Source organism: Lygodium microphyllum, chromosome 24 (assembly GCF_053477565.2).
Source record: "Lygodium microphyllum isolate KBCC chromosome 24, Lygodium_microphyllum_v1.1.10, whole genome shotgun sequence".
NCBI lineage: Eukaryota > Viridiplantae > Streptophyta > Polypodiopsida > Schizaeales > Lygodiaceae > Lygodium > Lygodium microphyllum.
Genome location: NC_141158.1, coordinates 45,693,289 through 45,710,332, shown reverse-complemented (window position 1 = coordinate 45,710,332; position 17,044 = coordinate 45,693,289). Strand labels below are relative to the sequence as shown.

General features: G+C 44.3%; 3 pseudogenes; all 3 read right to left on the bottom strand.

The window, feature by feature from the left end:
* Window positions 1-1,846: 1,846 nt before the first annotated feature.
* On the bottom strand, window positions 1,847-3,166 carry LOC148015035 (putative methyltransferase PMT26 pseudogene; annotated as a pseudogene).
* A 7,078-nt stretch (window positions 3,167-10,244) lies between these two features.
* Window positions 10,245-14,932, bottom strand: LOC148015034 (vesicle-associated protein 4-1 pseudogene; annotated as a pseudogene).
* Window positions 14,933-14,965: 33 nt separating this feature from the next.
* On the bottom strand, window positions 14,966-16,065 carry LOC148015033 (putative methyltransferase PMT26 pseudogene; annotated as a pseudogene).
* Window positions 16,066-17,044: the final 979 nt, after the last annotated feature.

Sequence of the window (17,044 nt, the reverse complement as noted above, 5' to 3'; positions counted from 1 at the left end):
TCTCTGTGATGAATGGCTGTCCAAGAATTATAGGATAAGAGCATGAATCCTGCACAAAGAAATGAAAATCCTCCTCTACATCACCAATAGAAACCGTGACACTAGGACATGCAGCATACAAATCACCTGCAGTGTTATTGGCGGCTCTCATACGCCACCCATGCTCTACATCCATAGGCCATCTGTTACTCTCATAAACTCCATGAACTATGAGATTAATATCTGAACCATGATCCACCAATGCAACATAAGGCACATGTTTCTCTCCAATCTTTACCATCGTCTCTGTAGTTGTCCTAGCCCAATGGCTCCGCGAAAAGTGACTACGCGGTATCAAGACAGGCTCATCAATTTCAGCATAATGCATAGGCTGAACCCTCTTCTCTACCTGCGGAAAAACAAAAGCATTTTCAACCATAACCTCATCCTCATCCTCATCCAACTCCCCAATCAAGACTCCCTATGTATCAGTGGTAGACAATGCATGTCTGTCCTCTTCAAAACCTCCTGAAACTGATCCTGAAACTCTCTTTTGGAGATGTCCAAAAGCTCAAAAATAGTGAAAGTCACCTCACTGCCAAGTATCTTGTCATTAAAGGTTTTCTTCATGTCTATAGATGTCTCAATATCGGACATCAATCTAAACCCTGGCTGCTTTCTCTCTCTAGGCTCTTGCCTTTTTTCTCTCTTTTGAGCATCTTCCATCAATTCAGTCTTCTGTCGTGATTACAGCAAGGGAAGATACAAGAGGCTGGAGTGAAATCACTGCCCATCTGTGAGAAACATACTTCAGTTAGCCAAAGATTTCCACTTTGGGTCTATCCGGGATAGCATCTTTCAGGAAGCAGAAATGGTTATCATCCACAAACAGAAATTTCAGTTTTTAGCTTCTCAAGTTCAGAAGTAGGATGATCGGGATCGAGGAATCTAACACATAAGATTTGTTTTACAACTACAAGGTCCTTCTGCTCATCAAAAATTTCGGGAGAGAATTCAACTCCTTCAATCATCTTTAAGCTGACAATCTTAAACTTATCTCTGATCTGATTTCTGTGCACTCAATTAGCATGCTGGATGAATTTTACATTCATTGTAACGATAGATTTCCCAGGTGAAAGAACACCACTAGGAGGTCACATAAAACAGCTCTTTGGAGCTATTGTTTGGAATTTGAAAGTAATCAGTGAGTGGCTAACACTTTTGATCCTCACAGCACTTGTGGCCTGTTTTCCTGGTTCATATGGGAAGTAAAGCTTCTTCTCTAGTTTAAAAAAAACCGAGCTTATGCTTGTGCAGAGACAGAGCTCTGACTACAGCTCTAACGAGTGCTGAATCACTAGAATTGTCATGTTGCTGTAGGTGAATGCCTGAATTGCAGACTTCAGTTCAGATAGGTGTTTGTGGTCATGGCCTCTCTACACCACCTCCATGGAATCCCCAAAACAAACCACTATTTACAACACTGTGGGGAAAAATCTGTGAAGATGAAGAAGAGGGAATCTCTAGACCCTGCGTCTTCAGGATGAAGGTAAGGATCAATTAAACTATCTCGCAAGGTCTCCACAAATTGTTCCTCGCACGTCCATGTTGACATGCTATAAGTACCCAGAATCCCCAAAAACAGGAGCGACCCCTCAAGCTTCTTTATCTCTGCTAACGCTCAACGAACCTCCGCTGGTTGTGCTTATCGATTGAGCTCTTTTGGTTCTGGTTCTTTCTTGCTAAATTGGATCTGATGAATCAACTTTGAAGCCTGCCTTTGTCCACGCTTTTTCCTCCGTTCTTCCCCAAATTGGCTTCCCTCCCCCGAACCAGAAAAAGCCCCCTTTTTAGCCACTCTTCCTTTTCATAGCATACCACATGCAAAAAAGCGGCCTCCACCTTTAGCAAATGTCATCCGAATCTCCCATTTGAGCAACTCCAACAGACCTCAGACTTCCTCAATCACATCAGTCGTATCTCCGATTATCACCCACCCCTCTGGCCTCAACAGACGGTCCATCTCCACAACAATAGCGGTGATGTTGCACCTCTTTTTCAGCCTGCTGAACAAGTGATCAGCATGAAGGAGATCGTAAGTTCTCGGATAGGAGCTGAAAGACTTGCACCAATCATGGTACATTGCAAATAGACTACGATCAAAATTATCGGCAGTGTATCTGCTGCTAAATTGAACTCTACAACATTCATCACCCACAGAGGTCGCGGTTTTAGTGACGTTGTAGATCCCCCATATACAGCCCTCATGTCCATCACATTCCTGATTTTCTTCCAATCAATTCCCAATCCTGTAATGTAAGACGTCTGGATAACACGCTGCCAATGCTCGTAATCAGACTGAAAATGACCTAGTGCCGCTTTGCCATATACTCCCTTCTGACCTTCCAACCATGTTGGAGCTATCTTGAGCCGCTCGGCCACTCCAGGGTCATTCAAGACCGCGCACATCCTCGTCAGAGGGTAACTTGTGGATGCAGGCAGTCATTGGTACATACCATGCAGCATCGGCTTTATCATCTAGATTGCAAATAGGAGGGAAATTCTTTTCCCAGTTCTCATAGCAGGAGTTCGTCGTTGGCTTCTGAAAGACAGCGATACCAATGCCCGTTGATGAATCTATCGCCTTCGCTACAAGCTCCCAGCATATTGTAGCTGTTAAAGTCACCATTTCTTTCCATATAGCGACGTCTTCCTCGAGTTTCTAGTAAATTGGTGTCGCGGACCAAACGAAATATCCTCCTGGCCTGAAGACCCGGTTGAGCTCCAAAAGTAGCTTACCAGCTTCAATATGCCAAGGTACTCTGTACAACGTGCAATGGACGACGTCATACCCATTACTAGGAAACACAAGCCTTTGAGTCCTCATCACTGCAGAAATGGTAGGGATTCCATGCTCAAGGGCAAGCTGCACTTCAGCCTCATGTTCATCCTTCAGAGCAAAGGACATGATCAGCACATCCTTCTCAAACATGAGTCCTCCAAAACTTGCAACACCGCATTCCAACAGCAAGTAATGGATCCAAAGTTGGCATTTGTAAGAAAAGCAGGCTTGAGGTTTCCAAATTAGAAACTTTACTAAAAATTCATTGGTCTTCTTGAACTCCCTTGTCGATACCATTTGTATCTTCAGCATAAGCAAACAACTTGAGAAGCTCGGGAAAACCATACTCGTTGCAGATCTAGAACCCATTCTCCTTCTAAATTGTTTGTAACAAATATCAGATTCAATCCCAAACAGCACTTGTCTCTTCTGTGAAATTGAACATGAACCAACTGAAGGCAAAATGTTCAAGCGAGGCAAAGCACAACGTCTAAGTATGTACAAAGTAACAAATGTCACACACACAACTTTTTGGTGGATTTCATACCTCAGATTCGCAACAGTACGACATCCACCCCCTCTAATCCTGCGCATCCTCCGGATGGGCCAACTACCCATGATCGTTATGATCGAGATCCACAAACAGATCAATCTCTTCATTATGCATTTCCGGTATATCAATAAGATTATCTGTCATATCATCTGTCTCTTCTATCGGAGTTTCTTCTCGTTGTTCTCTTGCAAATTCTTCCAATGCATAATCTTCATCATCTCTTTTCCTAAAAATCTTGATTCTTTTTCTAGCAATAGGCACTCTAAGCACTGTCCCATCCAATTCTGTCAGCTCATATGTTGCATTATCAAAGACATGTCGACCAAACCATCTTTTCACCATCTTCCAAAGTGCAGTATGATGATTTTCAAGGCTGCTATCAAAGACCAATACCCAATCTCCCTCTTCTATTGCTCTAGGCCGCAAGCGATGCCTACTGTCAAACCTGTCCTTATTCCTCAGTCTAGCAACCTTCAACCTGTCAATAGCTAGCTGAATATTCTCTGGTCTCCTCTCCAACTATCGAATCCGAAGAGCTAAGAGCTCTTCTCTCATCAAATCCTCTTGCCAAGGTAAAACTGACCAAGTCAAAGCACAAGTCTCAGTCGGCATAACAAGTTTCTGACCATACATCAACTCTGCGGGCATATATCCTGTGGTAACACTGTGAGTCCTACGATCAGCCCATAAAGCAAATGGTAGAAGTCTCGGCCATTCTCCAATCCGTCCTCTGCATGCTTTGGCTAATGCTTTCACTATCGGCGGATGCCCTCTTTCACTCTTCCCATTTCACCTTGGATTATATGATGTAGTTAGAGCCAACTTGATTCCTAGCTGAGAGAGAAACTCCCTAGCTTCATCTGCATCCAATTCACCACGATCCGCAGTGATCTTACCCACACAACCATACCTGCAGAAAATTTCCTCCAATAAGAACTTACACACTGCACTAGTGGTCTTCGTTCTCAAAGATCTGCCCTCAACATGATTGGTAAGATCCTCTCTAGCCAAAACAATGTATCTCATCTGCCATAGACCCATAGGCATGGTAACCAAATCAACTACCCACTTATAATGAATGCATAACGGATAGATCGGATGAAGTTCATCTCGATGACGCACTACCGAATACATCTGGCAGTCTCTGCGAGTCTCAACAAAGTGAGAAACATCTCTATACATGCCTTTCCACCAATATTTCTCCTTGATTTTCTCATAAGTAGTCCACACTCCTCTATGACCAGCCCAAGGACTCTCATGAAACTCCCTCATCACCTGTAACTGTGTCTCTCTGTCGCAGACAACCCGCAAAGGTAATCGGCCTCTTTTCTTCAGAAGCTTCCAAAGAAATCCGTCCTTGAGAAAATAACCATAGGCTTTCCTTCTAATCTTCTTGAACTCTTCATCTGTCCATTCATCTCTTTTGCTTAGTGTACTAAGGTACCTGCCAATCTGCAACCAATCTCCAACATAGAGTTTTTCTATGAAAGCCACAATATCATAGACATGACAAACATGATCAACCATAGTGGCTGAAATTTCTGCTTCATCCTCTTCTGCAAGTAGAGTCTCCTCATCATCATATCTGGCTCTAGACAACATATCTGCCACTGGATTATCCTTCCCTGCGATGTGTTTAGATTCTGGATTTAATGACTTGATGTATGCAATCCATCTCAGCATAGCTATATCCGGAGTAGAGCAACTCGTGATCATACCAATCAATGGCAAGCAATCTGTCTCTACCACAACTGAAGCTCCAATAAAGTACTCCTTGTCACATTTGAGAGCCGTAACAATCCCCAATAACTCCCTCTTGATTTGCGGATATCTCCTATGTCTCTCGTTTAGGACTTTCACCCCAAACCTAATGGCATACCTATTTCCATCTGCATCATCTTGACCCACAGCCCAACCTATGCCATTTGGACTAGTGTCAACTATCAATAAAATAGGCTTTCCACAATTATAATTAGCTTTCATGAGAGTAGGAGCATTCTGCAATAACTTCTTCAATTTCCGCATGGCTCTAGTGTGGCTCTCATCCCAATAGAATTTCTGCCCCTTTTGAAGCAACTGATATAAACAATCTGCTATGTGTGCAAAATGAGGTATCCAAATCATATAAAACACACAAGCTTCAATGAATATCCGTACCTCTGAAGTGGTAGAACAATACTCCACAATCTTGCCTATAGCATTCACCTTATCAGGTGAGGATTTCCTGCCATAATACCCACACATATGTCCAACAATGACAACCTCATTCACTCCAAAACCAGATTTTTGCCCTGAAAGTGTCAAGTTCACTTCTTCTAACCTGGCCAAAATCTTCTCACATGCTGAAATATGATCAGCCACAAAGTATCTGCATCCCTGCTCGTTTAGACTCTCATTCTTCTCTTCTTCTGCACACCCCTTAATGGGCACATCATCCAAGAAAGGCATAGTAAGCTGAGGTATGTAATCTCGAAGGACCTTATGCATGGCATTCATCATATGCGCAACAGAATTAGTGGCACCTTGAGGCAAGGTACACGTCCTGACAAGCCCAATAGGAGTTCTCATGGTAGTTATGTCCCTGCTTTCCAAAGCCAGCTGAAACTGATCATATCCTGAATACAAATCACCTAAAGAATAGATGACACGTCCAGCAAATGCTTCTGCAAACTCATCCACAACTGGACCTATACCAACATTCCTGATAGTAACTCTGTTCACTGGCTGCATATCCTGAATAAATCGGAGAGTACCATTCTTCTTTGGAACTGCAAACCACCTGTTTGAGTATAGTGCAGATGAAGGCTCAAGGATTCCCATCCTGATTTTCTCATTCAATAAATCAATCAGCTTTGGCAAGTGTGTTTTAGGCACTCGAATAGGTCGGAGATTCCATGGGATATGAGGAATAGTAAAAATGACCATAGGAGCAACAATATCAGGATTCACACATCCAATCTCATGCAGGAAAAAAGCAAATCCCCTTCCATGTCGCTCAAGCATCTCCTAAAAGCATTGCTTCTCTATGGGTAGCAAGAAATCACCATTTCCAATTTTCAATTTAGCAAGAGTCTCTGCTGAAAATTTATGACCAATATGCTCCAGATTCCTCAAAATTGGCTGTTTAGCAGCCCTCTCTATTTACTGATCAACTGTCAGATGGAAGCAGTACAGCAACCGGCTTCACCTTCTTATCCATAGTTTTGTATTTCGTGTCAACCCTGGCTTCATTATGCTCTTCTGCATTACTCAAATCTTGTTGTAAATCAGTAATTCTGCACTTCAATGGCTGAATATCCTCAGCCCTCTGCTCTATGGACTGCATAGGAACAGCCCTAAACTCTGAATGCTGAAATATTTCAGCAATAAACTCTGTTGGCTGAAAGTTTTCAGCCCTCTGTGTCTCTGAAAGCTGATCATAACCAGCTGGAAACTCTGTTTGCTGAATTTCTTCAGCACTCAACACTCTTTGTTGAGTTACCTCAGCCTCTAACTCAATCTGTGACACAAAATCTGCAATTTTATGAAACATGTCCAGGGACTGCACTAATACATTACTGTGACAATTCTGCATATCAGTTTTCAACATATCTCCCATCTCTGTCATCGTATCTGCACAAATCACACTGTCATTCATCCCATCTATGTGCTCATCATCCTCTAAAATTCCTGCATTTTTCAAATTTTTCTCCTTCCTGCATATATACTGCCAGACAGCTCTAGGCAACCTAGAAGTCTTCTGATAGCTCATTGAACTATTTGCTGAAATCCCAACAAAACCGGAGGAGAAAATATCACTGCCAGGAGGCGAGAACTCCAATCTCCTCTGCTCTGTACCACCGTCGTCTCGCGAAACGGCGGTACCTAATGAAAACCCGAATCCCTCACAGTGGGCAAAGGTGCATCTCTGAGAGTATCCCTGTTTCTAACATGGTTCACACACACAGTCATAAACTGAACTACTCTCATACCATCTTTACTGCGAATCCGTGCATAAGCAGAACCATCATCCATTACCTTTGTTTCCATGCGCATCTCTGTGATGAATGGCTGTCCAAGAATTATAGGATAAGAGCATGAATCCTGCACAAAGAAATGAAAATCCTCCTTTACATCACCAATAGAGACCCTGACACTAGGACAGGCATCATACAAATCACCTGCAGTGTTATTAGCGGCTCTCATATGCCACCTATTCTCTACATCCATAGGCCATCTGTTACTCTCACAAACTCCACGAACTATGAGATTAATCTCTGAACCATGATCCACCAATGCAACATAAGGCACCTGTTTCTCTCCAATCTTTACAATCGTCTCTGTAGTTGTCCTAGCCCAATGGCTCCGCGAAAAGTGACTACGCGGTATCAAGAGAGGCTCATCAATTTCAGCATAATGCATAGGCTAAACCCTCTACTCTACCCGTGGAAAAACAGAAGCATTTTCAACCATAACCTCATCCTCATCCTCATCCAACTCCCCAATCAAAACTCCCTGTGTATCAGTGGTAGACAATGCATGTCTTTTCCTCTTCAAAACCTCCTGAAACTGATCCTGAAACTCTCTTTTCGAGATGCCCAAAACCTCAAAAATAGTGAAAGTCACCTCACTGCCAAGTATCTTGTCATTAAAGATTTTCTTCATGTCTATAGATGTCTCAATATCGGACATCAATCTAAACCCTGGCCACTTTCTCTCTCTAGGCTCTTGCCTTTTTTCTCTCTTTTGAGCATCTTCCATCTGTCGATGTGGCCCTGGTCTTGAAGACGGTCGTGCAGTAGGTGGAGTAACTCACCCCCTCTAGTCTTCTTAGCTGCACTTGGATTTTCTTCATCCCTCTTACGCTTCTCCTCAACAAGTACATCTGCTCCCTGAGACTTAGCCAAATAAGCATAAATAGAGTACCTGTCAACAGGCGAATCCCAACCTGTCTCTGATCTGATGCTAGAGCCTCCACTAGTCAAAACAGTTTGTTGAATTTTTCCCTTATTTGCAGTCTCCATAGCATAAGTCCATAGTGCTGACTGGGTCTCTGATCCCTTTTCAATCTGGACTCCATATGCAGAAGCATCACCTCTAGCTGTCACATAAGAAGTAGGCACAGCCATGTCATCCACTAACTTCTTCGTTCCACCTTTACCAAAGTTGGTAGCAAGTGGAGCTCTTGTCTCAGTCAACCAAATCTTACCATCTTGCCCCCAATATACGAAATTCTTCCTCCTTGCATCCTGAAAATATTCACAATCCCTGCAATGCTGATGGTCCGTACTATCGCACCAAATACATCTCCGGTCTCTCCTAGGTGCACTAGGAGCACTCCTAGGTGCAGTAGGAGCACTAGAAGAAGTAGTAGGCGCAGTCGAAGCAAACTGCTCTTTCAACTTTCCCACCAACTCCGCTTTGACTGGCTCCAGTGTCAAATCTGTTATGCCTTTGATTATGTCATCAAGAGAGGTAGGCACCGATGAAGCGGATGGTTTTGGAGCAGAAGGTGTAGGCATCGGTCGTGGAACAGGAGGAATAGGTGGAGTGGAAACAGTAGGCACTGGCATAGGCCAAGAAACTGGCTGAGGAGGAGAAGAAATAACAGGGATAGAAGCAGGCATAGGAGTAGATGATGGTGTAGGTGTCATGGAACCATTTTGTAGGCGAGCCTTCCATATCCTCCTCTTCGTCAAAGTCGAGACTGCATCCTGAGCATCCTACCAATCCGTTTTAAGACCCATAGGCTTCGTGCGATCCTCAAGAAGCTCACCCAATTCTTCTTGAAGAGCAGGATCTGTAGCTTGCAAGAAAAGCTCAACTTTTTCAACATCCAATGCTCTTTGTTCAATGGCATCAAGCTGACTATACCTCTCTTCAAATTCTCGAATCAACTCCGAAGCAGCTAGACCTTTGTTTGGCATGTAGACCCACTCTCGGAATGACCGCCGAGTAGCCATACCAAAGTCCTCAATGAAATATTCTTCTTTTAAGGCCTTCTTAAAATCTTGCCAATATGTATTTTGAATAAAAAGATCAGTCACTTTTGCCCTCAAAGCGGGTGTGACAAGACGAAGGAAGTGCTTACTCATAAGTCCAGCTAGAACTCCAAAAAACCCCATCTTGATCTCATATGTCTTCAAATATGCTGAAACATTACGGCCATCAAATAGCTTCTTCTCATTCTCAACTGCTTCAATAGCCTTAGTCGCGCTGTTTGCATTCTCCTGCTCCGAATAGAGTTGCCTTTGCTGAGACAACTGCTGTTGATGCAATTGTTGCTGTTGCTGCATATACAATTGTGTCTGCTGATTTTGGAGCTGCATATACATGGACATATTCTACAAAATCTGCTTTAGATCCTCTGTTGAAGTACTTGACGCAGCACTCATTGATGGAGCTGAAGTAGAAGCAGCTGGAATTGTAGAAGAGGCTGAAATAGAGGCTGAGGTATCTCCCATCCTGAAATTTCTACGATGCTTTCACGTCGGGTTCACCAAAGATGTCGAAGGGTTTGTGAAAGCAATGTCGCATCCACAGAGGACCTTGACTAATTTCAGGATAGAAGATCAATCATACATATAAGCAAGATGAGAGGATTTGTATGTTGTAATAGATCCGCCAAACTCCCAACAAGACCCCATCTTCACAGACATATCACCAGCAGTTGCAATCTGACTTCTGAGGTAATGTAACTGTTCAGCAACAAGTAAACTGAATGTTCCAGGGCCTGTGCAAATTCAGTCTTCTGCCGTGAGTATAGCAAGGGAAGATACAAGAGGCTGGAGTGAAATCACTGCCCATCTATGAGAAACATACTTCAGTTAGCCAAAGATTTCCACTTTGGGTCTATCCGAGATAGCATCTTTCAGGAATCAGAAATGGTTATCATCCACAGGCAGAAATTTCAGTTTTTAGCTTCTCAAGTTCAGAAGTAGAATGATCGGGATCGAGGAATCTAACACATAAGATTTGTTTTACAACTACAAGGTCCTTCTGCTCATCAAAAATTTTGGGAGAGAATTCAACTCCTTCAACCATCTTTAAGCTGACAATCTTAAACTTATCTCCGATCTTCTTTCCGTGCACTCAATTAGCTGTTAGCAGTCATGTTTGTCATGCCTTGTCATCTCCTGCCTGTGAACCTCAGTCTGAGTCAGATGAGGACTTTAGGAGCTCTGACTTGTCTATCACTTGTTTTGACGGAGGAGGTAGCTCATTCTAGAGTACTCAATTTATTGCATTTCAGTGCATTTTCTCCTCCAGTCAGGATTTTGTGTGCATTTCCCGGGGCAGTTTCTGCATTCTTTAGCCTGCCTCACCTGCGAGACATTGTCCATCCTTTCCGGGATTTTTCTGAGCATTCCTGGCATTTTTACCAGCATTAAATGCTGGTCAGATCAGCATTAAATGCTGGTCGGACATATTTATGGCCTCAAATTTCAGGTCGGCCAGTTTGTGGGTTTTTTGGCTATTTATAGCCATTTCCCACTTGCCAGTCAGTTGTATTATCATCTTCCCTCCTTCTTTGGCAGGTGCACATTCCGACTCCTTCATCTTCCTCCGTCTTTGGTGCTGATTTGATTCCCTTACTGACGCTTTGAGCTGCGTGCAGGGACTGATCAGTCCATTTCAGTGTATTCAGCATTCATTTCAGTTAGTGCAGATTTTTCTTCCTTCATTTTCTGCTATCTCTCTCCTCCTCCTCTTTGTTCATGTTCTTCTTCCGTTGCGCACTCTCACATGGTATCATCGCCAAACTGAGAGCACGGAGGTCTTCATCGACTGGAGAGAGACCACACCTATCATCTGTTGCTGCCCCCCTTCTCTCCAACAGCCAGGCGGCCCCTCCAGGTGGTATGAATATTTGCGTTTGCTGCATAGGTGGTCTGAATATTTGCGTTTGCTGCAACAGCCCCTTCCAGAGGCTGCCACATCATCAACCAGCCCTGTTTCCTTGCGTTTTCAGCTGGGCGGCCTTCTTTTCAGCTGGGCGACTCCACTACAGGCTGCGTTTTGCATCCACGCTGGTCGTATACCCTCCTGGCAGCTCATCTCTAGCTGGCGCTTCTCTTCTTGGCTGCATTTTGGTGCCTGGCAACTTTCCCTCCAGATTTTGTGCCCTACACAGCTGCGTTTTCACCTCGTGGTGATAGGCGACGTGATTTCCTGGAGTTTGGTGGTTCTTCTGGTGGTTCGTGACCCTTCTGGTGGTCATTCTTCGGCATCGGCACAGTTTTCTTTGGTGTTTGGTATTTTGCAGATTGGAAGATGTCTTCTCATCAGTTTACATGCTTTGATGACTCAGATGATGAGCTTTTGTCTGGACATTCATCTAAACGGAGGCGTGATTTCTATCACGAGGACCGTCGTCCGGAGTCTATTCCTCGTTCTCGTCCCCCTTCTATTCATGTATCTCGGCGATCCCCTTCCAGTGGGCCGAAGATGTAGCCTTTGGTACCCCCTGTACAGGTACCTGTACTTCCTCAGCTGCCCAAAGAGGACCGGTTGGATGGCTCCAACTTTTCTCTATGGTCCTGCAAGGTGGAGTGTATCTTGGACTCCTTCGATCTTTGGGAGCTTGTTTCTATTTCTATTCCCCAACCTATGGTGGATCCCGCAGATGGGACATCTATGGATCGTGCAGCCTTATGGGATCGGCTCAATTCTCGAGCCAGATCTTTCCTCTTTTTGAGTTTGCAGGATTGTGTCCTTGTTCATGTTCACAGGTTGAAGATTGCAGCAGATGTGTGGAGAAAGCTCGCGTCTCTCTATCAACAGAAGACGTTTGCCCACCGGATATCTCTTGAAAAGAAGTTGCGGATGCTCGCTATTGATGATAGTCCTTCCATGAAGGACCACATCAACAGCTTACAGGATATGAGGGATGAGCTTGCATCCCTCGGTCGGACGATCTCTTCTGAAGACATGGCTATGATTCTTTTGACTCAGCTGCCATCGCCTCGGTTTGATGTCTTCTACACCAGCCTTCTTACATCGAGGACCCGTGAGAAGCTTCTATGGGAGGAGCTATCCCCGCTTGTCTTGGAGCATGACAAGCGACTCAGAGAGGTTAGTACTAGTGGATCCGACTCCACTAGAGCCTTTGATGCAGGTTCGGGAGGACAAACGAAGAAGAAGACGAAGTCAAAGGCTAAGACGAAGGACAGTTCTTCAGGCTCTGACTCAGATTCAGAGAGACCGAAGTGCCCACACTATGGGAAAGGGACACATACAGAGGAGAGACGCTGGAAGAAGTACCCTCACCTTCGTCCGGGAGCGAAGGGTGGATCTACATCGGAGCCTTCTTCTATCTCTACACCAGTTGTTACCCATGAGTCAGTGTTCCTTCATATCCATGCTTTGGAGGAGGATCCTTCTTCCGTGGCTGCAGTGTCTTCTACGCAGCCTTGGTTAGTGGACAGTGGTGCTTCGAGTCATATGACTCCCCGAGGTGATTTGTTACAAGATCTCGGTCCATCAGGGGGTTCAGTCACTGTTGGTGACATTTTATCGGTGCCTATTCGTGGTGTTGGCACATTGCCTTTGTTTACAGACTGACCTACGAGCTTCCTTTCACAGACCCTAAACGTTCCGGACTTGAGCCTTCCTCTCCTCTCAGTTTATGGCCTTACGAGGCTTGGCACACGAGTGATCTTCACCGAGCATGCCGTTGTTATTGAGGATTCTTTTACAGGAGCTGTCTTATCTACAGGTTGGTAGGAGAGCGGGCTTTACAGGCTCCATTCCCCTTCTTTGATGCACGATCCTCCGAGGCAGTCTATTGCTACACCCGTTCCTGCTTGTGCACCTTCTATTCCAGAGGTTCCATCCCATCCCCCACCTTCTCCTCCGGTGGTTCCCTTGTACCCCCCATCCCTTTCAGAGGGGGACGATCTCGGTGATGCGGCTGTGGATTCCCTGGCCCCTAGTGTTTTAGAGGGGGATTTCCAGGATCGTGAGGAGCTCCTTCAGTGGCAGTCAACATCGACGGACTTCATCGACCTTGGCATTCCTCTTGCCACCCCAGGATCCCTTTCTCCCTTGGCCTTCCGCCACATTCAGGATCTGAGAGGGGGTGTTAGCAGTCATGTTTGTCATGCCTTGTCATCTCCTGCCTGTGAGCCTCAGTCTGAGTCAGATGAGGACTTTAGGAGCTCCTGACTTGTCTATCACTTGTTTTGACGGAGGAGGTAGCTCATTCTAGAGTACTCAGTTTATTGCATTTCAGTGCATTTTCTCCTCCAGTCGGGATTTTATGTGCATTTCCCGGGGCAGTTTCTGCATTCTTTAGCCTGCCTCACCTGCCGGACATTGTCCATCCTTTCCGGGATTTTTCTGAGCATTCCTGGCATTTTTACCAGCATTAAATGCTGGTCAGATCAGCATTAAATGCTGGTCGGACATATTTATGGCCTCAAATTTCAGGTCGCCCAGTTTGTGGGTTTTTTGGCTATTTATAGCCATTTCCCACTTGCCAGTCAGTTGTATTATCATCTTCCCTCCTTCTTTGGCAGGTGCACATTTCGACTCCTTCATCTTCCTCCGTCTTTGGTGCTGCCATCGTCATCAGCCTGATCTAATTCCCTTACTGACGCTTTGAGCTGCGTGCAGGGACTGATCAGTCCATTTCAGTGTATTCAGCATTCATTTCAGTCAGTGCAGATTTTTCTTCCTTCATTTTCTGCTGTCTCTCTCTCCTCCTCTGTGTTCATGTTCTTCTTCCGTTGCGCACTCTCACATTAGCATGCTGGATGAATTTTACATTCGTTGTAACGATAGATTTCCTAGGTAAAAGAACACCGCTAGGAGGTCACATAAAACAGCTCTTTGTAGCTGTTGTTTGGAATTTGAAAGTAATCAGTGAGTGGCTAACATTTTTGATCCTCACAGCACTTGTGGCCTGTTTTCCTGGTTCATATGGGAAGTAAAGCTTCTTCTCTAGTTTAAAAAAAACCGAGCTTATGCTTGTGCAGAGACAGAGCTCTGACTACAGCTCTAACGAGTGCTGAATCACTAGAATTGTCATGTTGTTGTAGGTGAATGCCTAAATTGCAGACTTCAGTTCAGATAGGTGTTTGTGATCATGGCGTCTCTGCACCACCTCCATGGAATTCCCAAAACGAACCACTATTTACAACACTGGGGGGAAATTTTGTGAAGATGAAGAAGAGGGAATCTCTGGACCCTACTACTTCAGGATGAAGGTAAGGATCAATTAAACTATCTCGCAAGGTCTCCAGAAACTGTTCCTCGCACGTCCATGTTGACCTGCTATAAGTACCCAGAATCCCCAAAAACAGGAGCGACCCCTCAAGCTTCTTTATCTCTGCTAACGCTCAACGAACCTCCGCTGGTTGTGCTTATCGATTCAGCTCTTTTGGTTCTGGTTCTTTCTTGCTAAATCGGATCTGATGAATCAACTTTGAAGCCTGCCTTCGTCCACGCTTTTTCCTCCGTTCTTCCCCAAATTGGCTTCCCTCCCCCGAACCAGAAAAAGCCCCCTTTTTAGCCACTCTTACTTTTCATAGCATACCACACGCAAAAAAGTGGCCTCCACCTTTAGCAAATATCATCCGAATCTCCCATTTGAGCAACTCCAACAGACCTCAGACTTCCTCAATCACATCAGCCGTATCTCTAATTATCGCCCACCCCTCTGGCCTTAACAGACGGTCCATCTCCACAACAATAGCGGTGATGTTGCACCTCTTTTTCAGCCTGCTGAACAAGTGATCAGCATGAAGGAGATCGTAAGTTCTAGGATAGGAGCTGAAAGACTCGCACCAATCATGGTACATTCCAAATAGACCACGATCAAAATTATCAGCAGTGTATCTGCTGCTGAATCGAACTCTACAACATCCATCACCCACAGAGGTTGCGGTTTTAGTGCCGTTGTAAATCCCCCATATACAGCCCTCATGTCCATCACATTCCTGATTTTCTTCCAATCAATTTCCAATCCTGTAATGTAAGACTTCTGGATAACACGCTGCCAATGCTCGTAATCAGACTGAAAATGAGCTGGTGCCGCTTTGCCATATACTCCCTTCTGACCTTCCAACCATGTTGGAGCTATCTTGAGCTGCTCGGCCACTCCAGGGTCATTCAAGACCGCGCACATCCTCGTCAGAGGGTAACTTGTGGATGCAGGCAGTCATTGGTACATACCATGCAGCATCGGCTTTATCATCTAGATTGCGGATAGGAGGAAAACTCTTTACCCAGTTCTCATAGCAGGAGTTCATCGTTGGCTTCTGAAAGACAGCGATACCAATGCCTGTGGATGAATCTATCGCCTTCCCTACAAGCTCCCAGCATATTGCAGCTGTTAAAGTCACCATTTCTTTCCATATAGCGACGTCTTCCTCGAGTTTCTAGTAAACTGGTGTCTTGGACCAAACGAAATATCCTCTTGGCCTCAAGACCCGGTTGAGCTCCAAAAGTTGCTTACTACCTTCAATATACCAAGGTACTCTGTACCACGTGCAATGGACGACATCATACACATTACTAGGAAACACAAGCCTTTGAGTCCCCATCACTGCAGAAATGGTAGGGATTGCAACTCAAGGGCAAGCTGCACTTGAGCCTCATGTTCATCCTTCAGAGCAAAGGACATGGTCAGCACATCCTTCTTAAACATGAGTCCTCCAAAACTTGCAACACCGCATCCCAACAGCATTAATGGATCCAAAGTTGGCATTTGTAAGAAAAGCAGGCTTGAGGTTTCCAAATTAGAAACTTTACTGAAAATTCACTGGTCTTCTTGAACTCCCTTGTCGATACCATTTGTATCTTCAGCATAAGCAAACAACTTGAGAAGCTCGGGAAAACCATACTCATTGCAGATCTAGAACACATTCTCCTTCTAAATTGTTTGTAACAAATATCAGATTCAATCCCAAACAACGCTTGTCTCTTCTGTGAAATTGAACATGAACCAACTGAAGGCAAAATGTTCAAGCAAAGCAAAGCACAACGTCTAAGTATGTACAAAGTAACAAATGTCACACACACAACTTTTTGGTGGATTTCACACCTCAGATGCGCAATAGTACGACAATGGAATTCACTATGGAATATGCCTCCTGGCATCATATGGAAACTCAAATATCCCAAATCCTAACTTGGATTGCAGTGTACAAGTTCTACAATCTAAGATAGTATGTATTATTCACCACCACCCTTGGCAAAACCATTTGATTTACTTCTACTAACTTTCAAGTCTGCGTCTTTAATGCCTTCTACCTACACAATTCAGACATCTTACATATGAGTAGTATGAGAAAGAACACAATGCAATTAATAAGGATATTATCTCAGATATTTCAAAAGTGCAATTAAGAACCAAATTATACTAGAACTAAGAGTGCTCTTTTATACCTACGTGTGAAATACAAACTATATGTCCCAATTATACAAGCCTTAAAGATCAAGCGCACTTAATCTAGGGATAAACTTTTCCAAAAATTTTCTCATGCTCAAGCTCCAAGGGAACTGGTGAGTCTCATTGATGTGCTCATGTAACTTAATATCAAAGGAAGGAGGTAAGGACCTAATCTTGCGATTTATTGTTGCAGATGAGATCCACTAATGGCTTAAACCCATCCAATGATAGGCCTTGAAAAAGTAAAGCACACTTGATTGAGCATCACTATTTGCAAGAATTTGAAGATATATTA